Below are 15,389 nucleotides of genomic sequence, written 5' to 3' on the forward strand. Positions count from 1 at the left end.
TAGAGATGGCGCTTGGTACTCGGTGTCGGACAGCTGATCAGAGCTCGAAGTTTTCGGATGACTCAGGGTTGGACCGTGGTCAGATACGGCAGGGAGAGTTTTTCTTCCTTCTCCCGTCTGCGTGAGATATGGGACATTTGAGAGATTTTGAATTTTTACTGTGCTCATGGACTTCTTCATCAAGTTATGGTATTGTTGCACTGTTGTAACTATATGTTATAATTATGTGGTTTTGTCAGTTTTTCAGTCTTGGTCTGTCCTGTGTTTTGCGATATCACACCGGAGGAATATTGTACCATTTCTTAATGCATGCATTATGAAATGACAATAAAAGAGAACTACGTGTCTTAGTAATCTAAAATAATTAGCCAATTTAACAATTTGACCAGGATTGCACATACCACTCCAAAGCTTCCTTTCCCAGGAGAATGTCCTTTATTTATGCTGCTGAGTTTTAATCTCCTAATAATCTCCATTTTAATCTCTATTCTCCAGCAGTGCCATTATCTTCACTCAGTCAGGAAAGGAACCCAACTTGTCATAACCGCAGACACTGACACGGAGTAATGATGCTTTCGCAGGCGGGCAGCTGAAAGAAGATGGCAATCGCACACGTGAGAACATTCTGGCCATTCAGAGTTTCTTTGTAATTGTACTTAACTCCCTTCCTGTTGTTCCAATTTTGTTTCAGTCTTGTTGAAAGCACAGCAATGACAGTGCTCCCTGCTACCTTAGTCCACGTTCTGGGAAAGATACGTGAATTAGATAGCTGCTGTTAAAGGAGAGGCGTTAATTTAGTTTTAGGTTTCTGCTTTTGAGGCACAGTGATGGCTTTCGTGTTTAGTTAGTTTGAGAGGTTTTAGTTGGTCTCATGTTTATTATTTTCCTCTGTTCTGTCCAGTTGCTTTGAAAGCCCAGTGAACTCTTCTTTCCGTGTCTGTGTCCCCCCCTCCACCAACTGCAGCTTGGCCATCACTGAACTCCTGACACAATCTCTTCCTTCTTGGGTGACCGTTCCTTCCCAAAGCAAAGCTGTCAACGAGCTGAGAGGGCCTCTGTGGTGTGGCTCCAGCCCTCCTGCGAGTTGCATGAGCTGATGGAGGTTTCTGAACCTCAGGCTCAGTGGAACAGCGTGAGAGAATCTTTCCTAGCCTCGGGGATAACTGGTTGATTTCAAACCTGCCATTCCTGTTGTACAAACCACCTCTGGTGATACCCTGTTGCATCAGCGGACAGGAGGGAAGATTGTGTTGCAATACTCTGTAAATTCCTTTGGGAATATTACTCACGGTAAGAATAAACAAGAGACTGGAGCACAAACGTGATGGCTCGAAGCAACATCATGAAGGATTCCACCCGCCCTGCTCTTTGTCCTACTCCCATCAGGAAAAAGGAAACGTAGCATCTACGCCAGGACCACCAGACTCAAAAACAGTTACTTTCCCCAAGTAGTAAGGCTGATCAACCCCTCCACAACCCCAATCACCATTACATACACATGATCCAGCATCACCTTATGTGAGCAGTTCAAGGACCTTTATCTATGAAAGCATGTGCTGGCATTGGAGTTAGTCCAGAGCAGGTTCATGAGAATGATTCCTTGAATGGAATGCTTAACATATGAGGAGCATTTGATGTCTCCTGGGCCTGTACTTGCTAGAGTTTAGAAGAACAAGGGGCGGATCTTATTGAAACCTATTGAGTATTTAAAGGCCTCAAAAGAGTGAATCTGGAGAGGTTGTTTCCTATAGTGGGGGAGTCTCGGACTAGAGGGCATGGCTTCAGAACAGAAGGGAATTGCTTTATAACAGAGATGAGGAGGAATTTGTTTATCCAGAGGGTGATGAATCTGTCGAATTCGTTGCCACAGGCGGTGTGGAGGCCATGTCATTGGGTATAATTAAATTAGAGGTTAATAGGTTTTTATTTAGTCAGTGCATCAAGGGTTATGGGGAGGAGTTGGGGGCAGGGAGAATGGGGTTGAGAGGGGTAATAAATTAGCCATGATCAAATGGCGGAGCAATTTTGATGGGTTGAATGGCTCATTCTGCTCCTGTGTGTTTTGATCTACATACAATCAGTCTATGTACAGTATGCAGCAGTTACTTGTACATTGTAACTTACACAATTTATTTTATATTTGTAGTTATTGTGCGTGTTAGTTTTTCTTATTGTGCCCTTTATGCTAATAGCGTTTTCTTTTATGCTGCATCGGATCCAAAGTAACAATCACTTCATTCTCCTTTACACTCCTGCACTGAAGAATGACAATGAGCTCTTTTGAATTTTGATATGGGTCTGGGTCACACACATGGCGGAGTGCCTGTGGGCAGGTTAGGTAGCATGTTTGTGAGACAGCAGGACATCACCCATGTGATAGCTACTGCCAGACAGTAAATGCCCTCAAGAAGGGTAGGACTGAAGTGCCTTCTCAATCATGCAAAAAAACAGGAAAATAGTGAGGTGGTGTTCATGGGTGGTGGGGTAGAGATGCCTCTCCACCAGAGGAGGTGCAAGATGCTCCTTCCCTCCGCTGGTCTGCAGGTCACCTTTGGGCAAGGTGTACCACCTGCTTCGCCCCCCTGATCAGGGGTCACATGAAGCCATGGGAGAAGGTGGTGGATGTTCGTTTGAGCAACTGGAAAGACAATGAATGCCTACGTCACTTGCAGTGGCACATAACGAACGAACGAACGAGTGCTTGTGGGTTCACAGACCGTTCAGAAATTTGATGGCAGAGGAGAAGAAGCTGTTCCAAAAATGTTGAGAGTGTGACTTCAGCCTCCTCTTCCTCCTCTGTGATGGTATGGAAAGAGGGCATGTAGAACATAGAACACTGAAAACCTACAGCACAACACAGGCCCTTCGGCCCACAATGCTGTGCCACACAAGCACTTACTTTAGAAATTAACTAGGGTTGCCCATAGCCCTCCATTTTTCTAAGCTCCATGTACCTATCCAAGAGTCTCTTAAAAGACCCTATCATATCCACCTCCGCTACTGTCGCCGGCAGCCCATTCCACCCTCTGCGTAAAAAAACTTGCATCTGACATCTCCTCTGTACCTACTTCCAAGCACCTTCAAACTGTGCCCGCTCGTGTTAGCCATTTAAGTCTTGGGAAAAAGCCTCTTATTATCCACACGATCAATGCCTCTCATCACCTAATTCACCTCTCATCCTCCACCACTCCAAGGAGAAAAGGCTGAGTTCATCCAACCTGTTCTTATAGGGCATGCTCCCCAATCCAGGCAACATCCTTGTCAATCTCTTCTGCATCCTTTCTATAGTTTCCACATCCTTCCTGTAGTGAGGTGACCAGAACTGAACACAGTACTCCAAGTGGGGACTGACCAGGGTCCTATAAAGCTGTAACATTACCTTTGGCTGTTAAACTCAATCCCACGATTGATGAAGGCCAATACACCGTAGGACTTCTTAACCACAGAGTTGACCTGCACAGCAGCTTTAAGTGTCCTAAGGACTGGGACCCCAAGATCGCTCTGATCCTCCACACTGCCAAGAGTTTTACCATTAGTACTATATCCTGCCATCTTATTTGACCTACCAAAATGAACCAACTCACTCTTATCTGGGTTGAACTCCATCTGCCACTTCTCAGCCCAGTTTTGCATCCTATCAATGTCCCGCTGTAATCTTCGGCAACCCTCCACACTATCCACAATACCCCCAACCTTTGTGTCATCAGCAAATTTATTAACCCATCCCTCCACTTCCTCATCCAGGTCATCTATAAAAATCACGAAGAGTAGGGGTCCCAGAACAGATCCCTGAGGCACACCACTGGTCACCGACCTCCATGCAGAATATGACCCATCTACATCCACTCTTTGCTTCCTGTGGGCAAGCCAATTCTCGATCCAGAAAGCAAGGTCCCCTTGGATCCCATGCCTCCTTACTTTCTCAATAAGCCTTGCATGGGGTACCTTATCAAATGCCATATACACTGCATCTACTGCTCTACCTTCATCAATGTGTTTAGTCACATCCTTAAAAAAACTCAATCAGGCTCGCAAGGCACCACCTGCCTTTGACAAAGCCAAGCTGACTGCTCCTAATCGTATTACGCCTCTCCAATTGTTCATAGATCTCAGGATCTTCTCCATCAACTTACCAACCACTGAAGTAAGACTCACTGTCCTGGATGGTGAGAATCCCCAGTGATGGACGCCATTTTCTTGAGACACCACCGCTTGACGAAATCCTCGATGGTGGGGAGGATGCTGGCCGTGCTGGAGATGGCTGATTCTGCGAAGCTCTGCAGCTTTCCCTGATCCTGTGCATTGGAGCCTCCATAGCAGGTGTGGGGGCCACGAGTCAGAACGCTCTCCACAGCACATCTGTAGAAATGCTAGCGTTTATAAGGTTATGAGAGGCATAAATAGAGGAGGCAGTCGGAACCTTTCTCCCAGGTTAGGGGTAGCAGGCACAAGAGAATATGCACTTCGGGTGAGAGGGGGAATATTTAAACAGGATGTGTTGGGCAAGTTTTCTTTTTATGCAGAGTTCAAATTAAGATTTATTATCAAAGTATTGTGTTAAGAAGGCATATGGTGTGTTGGCATTCAGCAACCGTGGGATTGAGTTCAAGAACCGTGAAGTAATGTTACAGCTATGAGGCAGTGTGTGTGTCCTTGAGCAGAGTACTTAACCACACAATGCTCCAGTCTACCCAGCTGAAAATGGGTACCGGCAAAAATGCTGGGGGTTAACCTCGTGATAGACTGGCGTCCTATCCGGGGGGGGGGGGGGGTGGGATGGAGTCTCGTACTCTCAGTCGCTTCACACCACGGAAACTGGCATAAGCACCGGCCTGATGGGCCACAAGGCTCGGGACAGAATTTAATCCAAAAATATAAGACTATGGTCAGACCCCACTTGGAGTACTGTGCTCAGTTCTGGTCACCTCACTACAGGAAGGATGTGGATACTACAGAGTGAGTGCAGAGATGTTGCCCGAGTTGGAGGGCATAACTTATGAGAATAGGTTGAGTGAACTTGACTTTTTCTCCTTGGAGCGACAAAGGATGAGAGGTGACCTGATAGAGGTGTACAAGATGATGAGAGTTATTGCTCATGTGGATAGCCGGAGGCTTTTTCCCAGGGCTGAAATGGCTAGCACAATGGGGCATAGATTTAAGGTGCTTGGAAATAGGTACCGAGGGGATGTCAGGGCTAAGTTTTTCACACAGAGTGGTGGGTGCGTGGAATGCACTGCTGGCAGCGGTGTTGGAAGTGGATACAATAGGGTCTTTTAAGAGCCTCTTAGGTAGGTACATGGAGCTCAGAAAAATAGAAGGCTATGTGCTAGGGAAATTCTAGGCAGTCTCCAGAGTAGGTTACAATACTGTGGGCCAAAGGGCCTGTCGTGTGCTGTGAAATTTCTACCTACTCTGTATATGTCACCATGTACTACCTTGAAATTCATTTTCTTGCAGGCATTTATCAGAAAGTAAAGAAATACAATAAAATTTCTGAAAACCATATGTAAACCAAGACTGACAAACAACCAGTGTGCAAAAGAAGACAGACTGTGAAGATAAATAAATAAACAAAATTACAATTTATTAAATAAATAATACAGACAACATGAGTTGAACGGTTCCTGAAAGTGAGTCTGTAGGGTTGTGGGATCAAATGTGGGAGCTAGGGCTTTACTCTTTGGAGAGAAGGAGGATGAGAGGAGACATGATAGAGGTGTACAAGATGCTAAGAGGAATAGATAGAGTGGATAGCCAGTGCCTCTTCCCCAGGGCACCACTGCTCAATACAAGAGGACATGGCTTTAAGGTAAGGAGTGGGAAGTTCAAGGGGGATATTAGAGGAAGGTTTTTTACTCAGGGAGTGGTTGGTGCGTGGAATGCACTGCCTGAGTCAGTGGTGGAGGCAGATACACTAGTGAAATTTAAGAGACTACTAGGCAGGTATATGGAGGAATTTAAGGTGGGGGCTTATATGGGAGGCAGGGTTTGAGGGTCAACACAACATTGTGGGCCGAAGGGCCTGTACTGTGCTGTGCTATGTTCTATGTTCAAATCGGAGTTGAGGTGAATGAAAACAACAGGAATTCTGCAGATGCTGGAAATTCAAGCAACATACATCAAAGTTGCTGGTGAACGCAGCAGGCCAAGCAGTATCTATAGGAAGAGGCGCAGTCGACGTTTCAGGCCGAGACCCTTCGTCAGGACATGAATGAAGTTCAGGTGCCTGATGCCTGTAGTATAATAACTGTTCCTGAACCCTGCTGGTGTGGGACCTGAGAGCTCTGCACCTCCTTCCTGATGGTAGCAGTGAGAAGAGACCATGGCCTAGATGGTGGGGGTCCCTGAAGATGGATGCTGCTTTCCTGTAGCAGTGCTTCTTGTAGATGTGCTCAGTGGTGGAGAGGGGTTTGCCTGTGATGGACTGGATGGCATCCCTCGCTTTCTGAAGGCTTTTCCTCTCCTGATCATTGATGTTTCTCCGGGCCAGGATAAAAGCAGGTCGGCAGGCACCTGCAACAATTTGCCTGGGGCGACAGTGGAAGCTGATACGGCAGTGCATTTAAGAGGCTGTTAGGCAGACACATGAATATGCATGACTATGTGGAGGGGTGTGGACCATGTACAGAATGAAAAGTAGTTTATCCTTTTCCATAGATGCTGCCTGACCTGCTGTTCCTGCAGCATTTTGTGTGTGCTGCTTAAGATTTCCATCATCTTCTGAATCTTTTATGATTATCATCGTGGTCAGCACAGACTTTGTGGGCCGAAGGGCCTGTTCCTGTTCTGTGTTGTGTGATCTAGACCAACCTCTTCACTATCCTTATTCCCCCTCAAATACCCTCCAATGCCACATTGCTATCTCTCTTGCCTTCTAACCCACTCCCTGAATCCCACTTCCATGCCTCCTTTTCCTCCTGCCTCTATTTCCCAATACCTGACACAATTTTACGGCCTGGACCCTAGCCCTTCCCTCTCCTTTTCTTACGCTCTTTTCTCAGTGTCATTCACTTAATGTGAGGCCCTCTTCTCCAATCCCCTTCTGAAACATCTCCTCAAGCCCCGCTGTCTCCCTCCACTTCCCCTTGCCGAGCTCCCCTTGCACCCACCTTCCAACCTTGCCCCCGAGGGTTGTGAGGACCCTCACTGAGCAGCTCCCACCCCTCACCAATGCTCCAGAATGGAGAGAACATCAGTGAGGGACAGATCGCCCTCTCACCGTGGCAACCAATCAGAGAGCCGATTGTCACCCACCAATACAACTCATATTTCATCAATCGTCTGCATCACTTAAAAAGGAGATTTCGAACCCAGAATATTCTAAACACTAATAAAACAGTGCGCTCATTGCAGAGATAATTGCATCATGAACCTTTCCTCAATATCCACCTCAGCTCTCTTCAGCCACCCGTTTTGTTTAACATGAAGTCAACAATGAAGGACCTATTAGTCACGCACTAAAAATGTTCCATCTGGTGATTCACTGAGCTGTGGTCAGATCCTAGTGTTCTAAAGAACCAGTGGAGTTTACTTTTCTCATTTTTGATCCATGAATAGACTGAGAGCCTTGTCACCACTGGTGATCGTCTAACACACTCCTTCTCCCCAATGTATCCTTGCCAGGACTGACCGGCAGTGCAGCGATTATGGTGCAAGATCAGTAACCCTGAGGACCTCCTGTAACTACAGGAGTCCAAATCCTGAGCCAGGATATAACTTCTGGTTATAATCTTTTATTTGAAACGAAGTGTTATTAAAATAAAACCCAGGAGGTTTACACAATGTTCTCCTCGCGAGTGTACAGGTTTGTTCCAGGTGTTCGGCTTTCCTTCCACAGTCTAAAGATGTACCAATGAGTAGGTCACTTGGTCATTGTAAATTATTCTGTAATTAGGCTAGTGTTAAATATAGGCAAGTTGCTGGTCAGTGTGGCTTGTTGGACCAGAAAGGTCTGCTCGACACGGGATCTCCTCGTAAATAAATATGTCTTAGTCCTGTCCCATAAACGCACTGCCAAGAAACTACCCCAGTGACTCTATTTCCTCAGAAGGCTAAGGAAATTCAGTAGGTCTCCACTCATCCCTCACCAATGTTTACAGATTTGCCAGAGAAAGCATCCTACCTGGATGTGTTACAAACAAGAGAGAAACAACAGATGCTGGAAATCCAGGTAACACACACAAAATACTGGAGGAACTCAGCAGGCCAGACAGCATTTATGAAAAATGTACAGTCGACGTTTCAGGCTGAGACCGTTCAGCAGGACTGGAGAAAGAAAGATGAGGAGTAGATTTAAAAGCAGGGGGCGGGGGGAAGGGAAGAGAGAAACATAAGCTGATAGGTGAAACCGGGAGGGTGAGGGATGAATTTAAGAGCTGGGAAGTTGATTGGCGAAAGAGGTACAGGGCTGGAGAAGGGGGAATCTGGTAGGTGGGGATAGAAGGCTATGGAATAAAGAAAAGGTGGGGAGGAGCACCAGAGGGAGGCAATGGGCAGGCATAAGAGAAGGAAAAGGGGATGGGCCTGGTGAAGGAGAGGGCAGGGATGGGGGAGCCATTACTGGAAGTTCGAGAAATCGATGTTCCTGCCATTAGGTTGGAGGCTACCCAGATGGAATATAAGGTGTTGTTCCTCCAACCTGAGTGTGGCCTCATCACGACAGTAGAGGAGGCTATGGATTAACATATCGGAATGGGAATGGGAAGTGGAATTAAAATCAGTGGCCACTGGGAGATCCTGCTTCTTCTGGTCTGCCAGAGAATCCCTCCGGTGCTCCTCCATGATTGCTCTGACAAATTTTTCTACAGAAGTGGTTTGCCATTGACTTCTTCTGGGCAAGTGTCTTTACAAGATGGGTGACCCCAGCCATTATCAATACTCCTCAGAGATCATCTGCCTGGTGCCTGTGGCCACATAACCAGGACTTGTGATGTGCACCAGCTGCTCATATGACCACCCCCCCCCCCCACTGCTCCCATGGCTTCATGTGACCCCGATCGGGGGTTTAGTAGGTGCTACACCTTGTCCAAGGGTGACCTGCAGGCTAGCAGAGGGAAGCAGCACCTTACACCTCCTTTGCCAGAGTCGTATCTCCACTCCAACACCCAACTATTGGATATTTTATCTAGACCTTGATATTCAAAGTAGATTTCAATGAGATTCCCCTTTCATCAATGTTCCCTTTAATTTGTAATGAGCAGTGTGTGCAAACATTTTGTGTTGTGCAATTTTTATTGCCCAGTGACAACGGCATGTGCGCACTGAATAATTTCTTCAATAAAAACAGTATAAAGAAGCCAGTTCAAATCATTGCAAACTTCATGTTGTCAGCACCGTCTGCATCAGACACTGGAAACAGAAATGTGATTGTGTACGATCGTGAACTAAGAGTTCCAACGAGGCAGAGGGCACCAACCTTTTGTGCACAGTTTAAATTCCTTTGTGCACGAGTAGCAAAAGTTATGTGCGTGCACACACCTTTGAGGGAACATTGCCCTTCATTCTTCTAATCTCAAGCAAGTACAGGCCCAGAGCCAAGAAACAGCTCTCCTAGGTTAACCCTTTCATTCCCAGGATCATTCTTGTGAATTTGCTCTGGACTCTCTCCAGTACAAGCACATCCATTCTTAGATACGGGGCATGAAACTTCTCAAGGTATTCCAAATGTGTTCTGACCAACGCCTTATAAAGCCATTGTCTACCTGCTGAACCGTGTCTACGCCCACCTGGACAAGCCAGCGAGCACTGTGAGGGTCATGTTTTTTGACTTCTCCAGTGCGTTCAACACCATCCACCCTGCTCTGCTGGGGGAGAAGCTGACAGCGATGCAAGTGGATGCTTTCCTAGTATCATGGATTCTTGATTACCTGACTGGCAGACCACAGTACGTGTGCTTGCAACACTGTGTGTCCGACAGAGTGATCAGCAGCACTGGGGCTCCACAGGGGACTGTTTTGTCTCCCTTTCTCTTCACCATTTACACCTCAGACTTCAACTACTGCACAGAGTCTTGCCACCTTCAGAAGTTTTCTGATGACTGTGCCATAGTTGGATGCATCAGCAAGGGAGATGAGGCTGAGTACAGGGCTACGGTAGGAAACTTTGTCACATGGTGTGAGCAGAATTATCTGCAGCTTAATGTGAAAAAGACTAAGGAGCTGGTACGGACCTGAGGAGGGCTAAGGCACCAGTGACCCCTGTTTCCATCCAGGGGGTCAGTGTGGACATGGTGGAGGATTACAAATACCTGGGGATACGAATTGACAATAAACTGGACTGGTGAAAGAACACTGAGGCTGTCTACAAGAAGGGTCAGAGCCGTCTCTATTTCCTGAGGAGACTGAGGTCCTTTAACATCTGCCGGACGATGCTGACGATGTTCTACGAGTCTGTGGTGGCCAGTGCTATCATATTTGCTGTTGTGTGCTGGGGCAGCAGGCTGAGGGTAGCAGACACCAACAGAATCAGCAAACTCATTCGTAAGTCCAGTGATGTTGTAGGGATGGAACTGGACTCTCTGACGGTGGTGTCTGAAAAGAGGATGCTGTCCAAGTTGCATGCCATCTTGGACAATGTCTCCCATCCACTACATAATGTACTGGGTGGGCACAGGAGTACATTCAGCCGGAGACTCATTCCACCGAGATGCAACACAGAGCGTCATAGGAAGTCATTTCTGCCTGTGGCCATCAAACTTTACAACTCCTCCCTTGGAGGGTCAGATACCCCGAGCCAATAGGCTGGTCCTGGACTTATTTCCTGGCATAATTTACATATTATTATTTAATTATTTATTGCTTTATATGGCTATATTTATACTCTGCTCTTGGTTGGTGCAACTGTAACGAAACCAAATTTCCCTCGGGATCAATAATGTATGACTACGACTATGACTTTGCTTTGCCTGCAATTCAACAACACACTTCCTTATCTACTGAAAACAGGCCCTTTACACAACTCCAGTGTTTATTACCTGCTCCTTGTAAAGTTGTAGCAAACTTTCCAACCATTTTTAATCACAGCTGTGCAACAAAGATCGGAATATCACGATCCATGCTAAACATAAAGTACAGATGCAATGCTGGCCTGTTAATCTACTCAAAGATCAATCTAACCATTCCCTCTCACACAACCCTTCATCCTTCTTTCACCCATGTGCCTATCCACGATTCTCTTAAATGGCACTAATTCACCACCCCAGGCAGCACATTCCACACACCCACCTCTCTCTCCATGTAAAAGTCATACTTCTGATATCCCCCCTGCATATTCCTCCAATCACTTTGATATTATGCCCCTTCATATTAACCATTTCTGCTCTGGGAAAGAGTCACTGCTTATCCCTTCAATCTGTACCTTTTACCATCTTATACACCTCGATCAATTCCCCTCTCATCCTCCTTCACACCAAAGAGATAAGCCCTAACTCACTCAACCTACCTTCATAAGAAATGCTCTCTAATCAGGCAGCATCCTAGAAAATCCCCTCTGCACCCTCACACTCAGAGCAATATCACACATTGACGATTTGGATTAGTCGTCAGATGGAGAATGAAAACGAAAAGAGTCTGGCGTTTCTGTGAGGCTGTCCCAGTCCCTGCAAAGGATGGAGGGGAGGAATGAGGAGGATTAGTCACGTTGCCCCATGACATGGTATTTTTTTACGAATTTGGACCTGACTACCTACAGTTTCTCATTTTGATAGTTCAATCATTTTAATCACGTCAGCTGCCCAGACACCGATGACACAACATCTAAAAATCATTATTATCTGAGCAATGCTGGTGTGACATGTTGTGCTGTCAACAATTAAAACCACAGGATGTGGCCCAGTTTCAGCAAGATGGCTGCTGTCAGCACACAATGGGCTAGTGACTGTAGTGACTACACACTCTCTCCAATTACAGCAGAACTGAAGAGACCATAAGACTGAAGAGTAGAAGTAAGCCATTTGGCCAGTTGAGTCTACTCCATCAAGGCAGAGTTATAATCCCTCTCAACCTATTTCTCCTGCTTTCTCCATGTACTCTTTGACACCATGACTAATCAAGAAACTACCTGCCTCTGCTCCAAATATACCCTATGGCTCGGCCTCCACAACCATCTGTGGAAATGAATTCCACAGATTCTTCACCCTCCTCATCTATCTTCTAAATGGACATCTCTCTATTCTGAGGCCGTGCCCTCTGGTTTTATACTCCCCCACGATAGGAAACAACTACTCTATTTAAGCCTTTCAATATTCAATAGGATTCAATGACATCCCCCCTCATTCTTCTAAGCTCCAGCGTGTACAGGCCCAGAGCCAACAAATACAACCCTTTCATTCCAGGAATTATCCCTGTGAATGTGAAGAGACCGGGCCAAGTGTTATAACCAACACAAAGTGGAGACTCCTGGTCCCCACACGTTGATGGAATAAAGAAGCAAAACACCAGTCACTATATCTCATCAACAGCTTGAGGTGACTTGGCATGTCACTGCATACGATTACAAATTCCTACAGATGTATGATGTAGTCCACTCTGACTGACATGGCGGCTCCAATGAATAGGTGTGCACGAGGCTACTGGGGGTTGAAGACACTTCCAGCTGCATCACAGTCTTAACTCAGACCAGCACTGAGCACAACTTCAAAAGAGGCATCCATCACAAAGAACCCTCGCCACCTGCGGGGCCCCCTTCTCATTAATTCCATCAGGGAAGGAGTACAGAAGCCTGAATATCCACCCTCAAGGATTCAGGAACAGCTTCTTCCCAGCTGCCATCAGATTTCTGAATAGTCTACGAACCAATTGACACTGCCTCCTTTTGATTGCACTATTTGTTCTTGTAATTAATACAAGAGTCTGGCCCAGTGGCTCAGAAGGGTAGGGAAAGGAAGAGAATGGCAGTAGTGATAGTCTATGTTCCCTCTAAGCTGCGCGCATGTGTGTGCGCACACGTTTTTCAACCAGCGCACAAAGGAAATTAATGTGCGCGTAAAAGGTTAGTTACCTAAAATAATGTAGTAATCAATAATTATACTTACTGAAAATAATCTTTTAGCTAAATGTTTCTGTTAGCTAGTGACTTAAGTATGTCTGTTATTTTGTTGTTATTCTGTGCAGTTTTATGTCAAATATTTTGTAAAGCTACATAAACTGTCCCATACGTGCATTCAGTGTGCACATACTTTTGTCACAGGAAAACAATTTGCACAACATAAGATTTTTGCACACACTGACTACTAAAAATTAGAGGTAACATTGCCGATAGGGGACTCTATAATTAGGGGGTCAGACAGGCGACTCTGTGGACGCAGGAAAGAAGTACAGATGGTAGTTTACCTCCCAGGTGCCAGGGTCCGGGATGTTTCTGATCGTGTCCACAATACCCTGAAGTGGGAATGAGAGCAGTCAGAGGTCGTGGTACATTTTGGTACCAACAAAATAGGCAAGAAAAGGGAGGAGGTCCTGAAAGCAGACTACAGGCTACAGGAAGTTAGGAAGGAAGTTGAGAAGCAGGACCACAAAGTAATCTCGGGATTACTGCCTGTGCCACATGACAGTGCGTATAGGCATAGAGTGAGGTGGAGGATAAATGCGTGGCTGAGAGATTGGAGCAGACAGCAGGGATTCAGATTTCTGTATCATTGGGACCTCTTTTGGGGCAGGTGTGACCTGTACAAAAAAGGATGGGTTGCACTTGAATCCCAGGGGGACCAATATGGTGGTGGGGAGATTTGCAAAGGCTATGGGGAGAGTTCAAACTGGGATTGCTGGGGAGTGGAAACCAAACTGAAGAGGCAGAGGAAGAGGTGGTTGGCTCACAAATAGAGAAAGCTTAGAGACAGTGCGAGAGGGGGGATAGGTAGGAGATAGAGAAGGGACTCGCTCAGACCCATGGTTTGAGATGTGTCTATTTTAATGCAAGGAGTATTATGAACAAAACCGAGGAGCTTAGAGTGTGGATCAGTATTTGGAGCTATGATGTTGTGGCCATTACAGAGACGTGGATGGCTCAGGTGCAGGAATGGTTACTTCGAGTGCCAGGCTTTAGATGTTTCAGAAAGGATAGGGAGGGAGGCAAAAGAGGTGGAGGCATGGCACTGTTGATCAGAGATAGTGTCACAGCTGCAGAAAAGAAAGAAGACAAGGAATCTCTGTGGGTGGAAGTTAGGAACAGGAATGGGTTAATAACTCCACTGAGTGGTTTTAAAAAATAGTAACAAGGACATTGAAAAGCAGATAGGGAGACAGATTCTGGAAAGGCGTAATAATAAAAGGGTTGTTGTGGTGGGAGATATTAATTTCCCAAATATTCATTGGCATCTCCCTCGAGCAGGGGTTTAGATGGGGTGAAGTTTGTTAGGTGTGTTCAAAAAGGTTTCTTGACACAATATGTAGATAAGCCTACAAGAGGAGAGGCTGTACTTGATCTGGTATTGGGAAATGTACCTGGTCAGGTGTCAGGTCTCTCAGTGGGAGAGCATTTTGGAGATAGTGATCATAGTTCTATCTCATTTGCCATAGAGGGAAAGGGATAGGAACGGACAAGTTAGGAAAATGTTCAGTTGGAGTAAGGGGAAATATGTGGCTATCAGGCAGGATCTTGGAAGCATAAATTGGGAACAGATGTTCTCAGGGAAATGTATGGAAGAAATGTGGCAAATGTTCAGGGGATACTTGCATGGAGTAATGCATAGGTATGTTCCAATCAGACAGGGCAAGGATGGTAGGGTACAGGAACCGTGGTGTACAAAGGCTGTTGTAAATCTAATCAAGAAGAAATGAAGAGCTTATGAAAGGTTAAAAAAACTAGGTAATGATAGAGATCTAGAAGATTATAAAGCTAGTAGGAAGGAGCTTAATAAAGAAATTAGGAGAGCCAGAAGGCACCATGAGAAAGCCTTGTCGGACAGGATTAAGGAAAACCCCAAGGCATTCCACAAGTATGTAAAGAGCAAGAGGATAAGATGTGAACAAATAGGACCAATTAAGTGTGACAGTGGAAAGTGTGTATGGAACTAGAGGAGACAGCAGAGATATTTAATGAGTACTTTGCTTCAGTATTCACTACGGAAAAGGATCTTGGTGATTGTAGGAATGATTTACAGTGGACTGAAAAGCTTGAGTATGTAGGTATTAAGAAAGGGGATGTGCTGGAGCTTTTGGAAAGCATCAAGTTGGATAAGTCATGGGGACCGGACGGAATGTACCCCAGGCTACTGTAGGAGGCAAAGGAGGAGATTGCTGAGCCTCTGACAATGATCCTTACATCATTAATAGGGACGGGAGAGGTTCCGGAGGATTAGAGGGTTGCGGATGTTGTTCCATTATTGAAGAAAGGGAGTAGAGATGGCCCAGGAAATTATAGACTAGTGAGTCTTACTTTAATGGTTGGGAAGT

At 45.8% G+C, this 15,389-nt stretch overlaps 1 long non-coding RNA gene across 1 annotated transcript; it reads left to right on the forward strand.

The window, feature by feature from the left end:
- Positions 1-475: 475 nt before the first annotated feature.
- Positions 476-5,588, forward strand: LOC134346097 (uncharacterized). The gene is made up of 3 exons (XR_010017827.1): positions 476-614; positions 4,107-4,320; positions 5,458-5,588. It is a non-coding gene; the product is annotated as an uncharacterized LOC134346097 (long non-coding RNA).
- Positions 5,589-15,389: the final 9,801 nt, after the last annotated feature.

This window comes from Mobula hypostoma, chromosome 5 (genome assembly GCF_963921235.1).
Source record: "Mobula hypostoma chromosome 5, sMobHyp1.1, whole genome shotgun sequence".
Lineage (NCBI taxonomy): Eukaryota > Metazoa > Chordata > Chondrichthyes > Myliobatiformes > Myliobatidae > Mobula > Mobula hypostoma.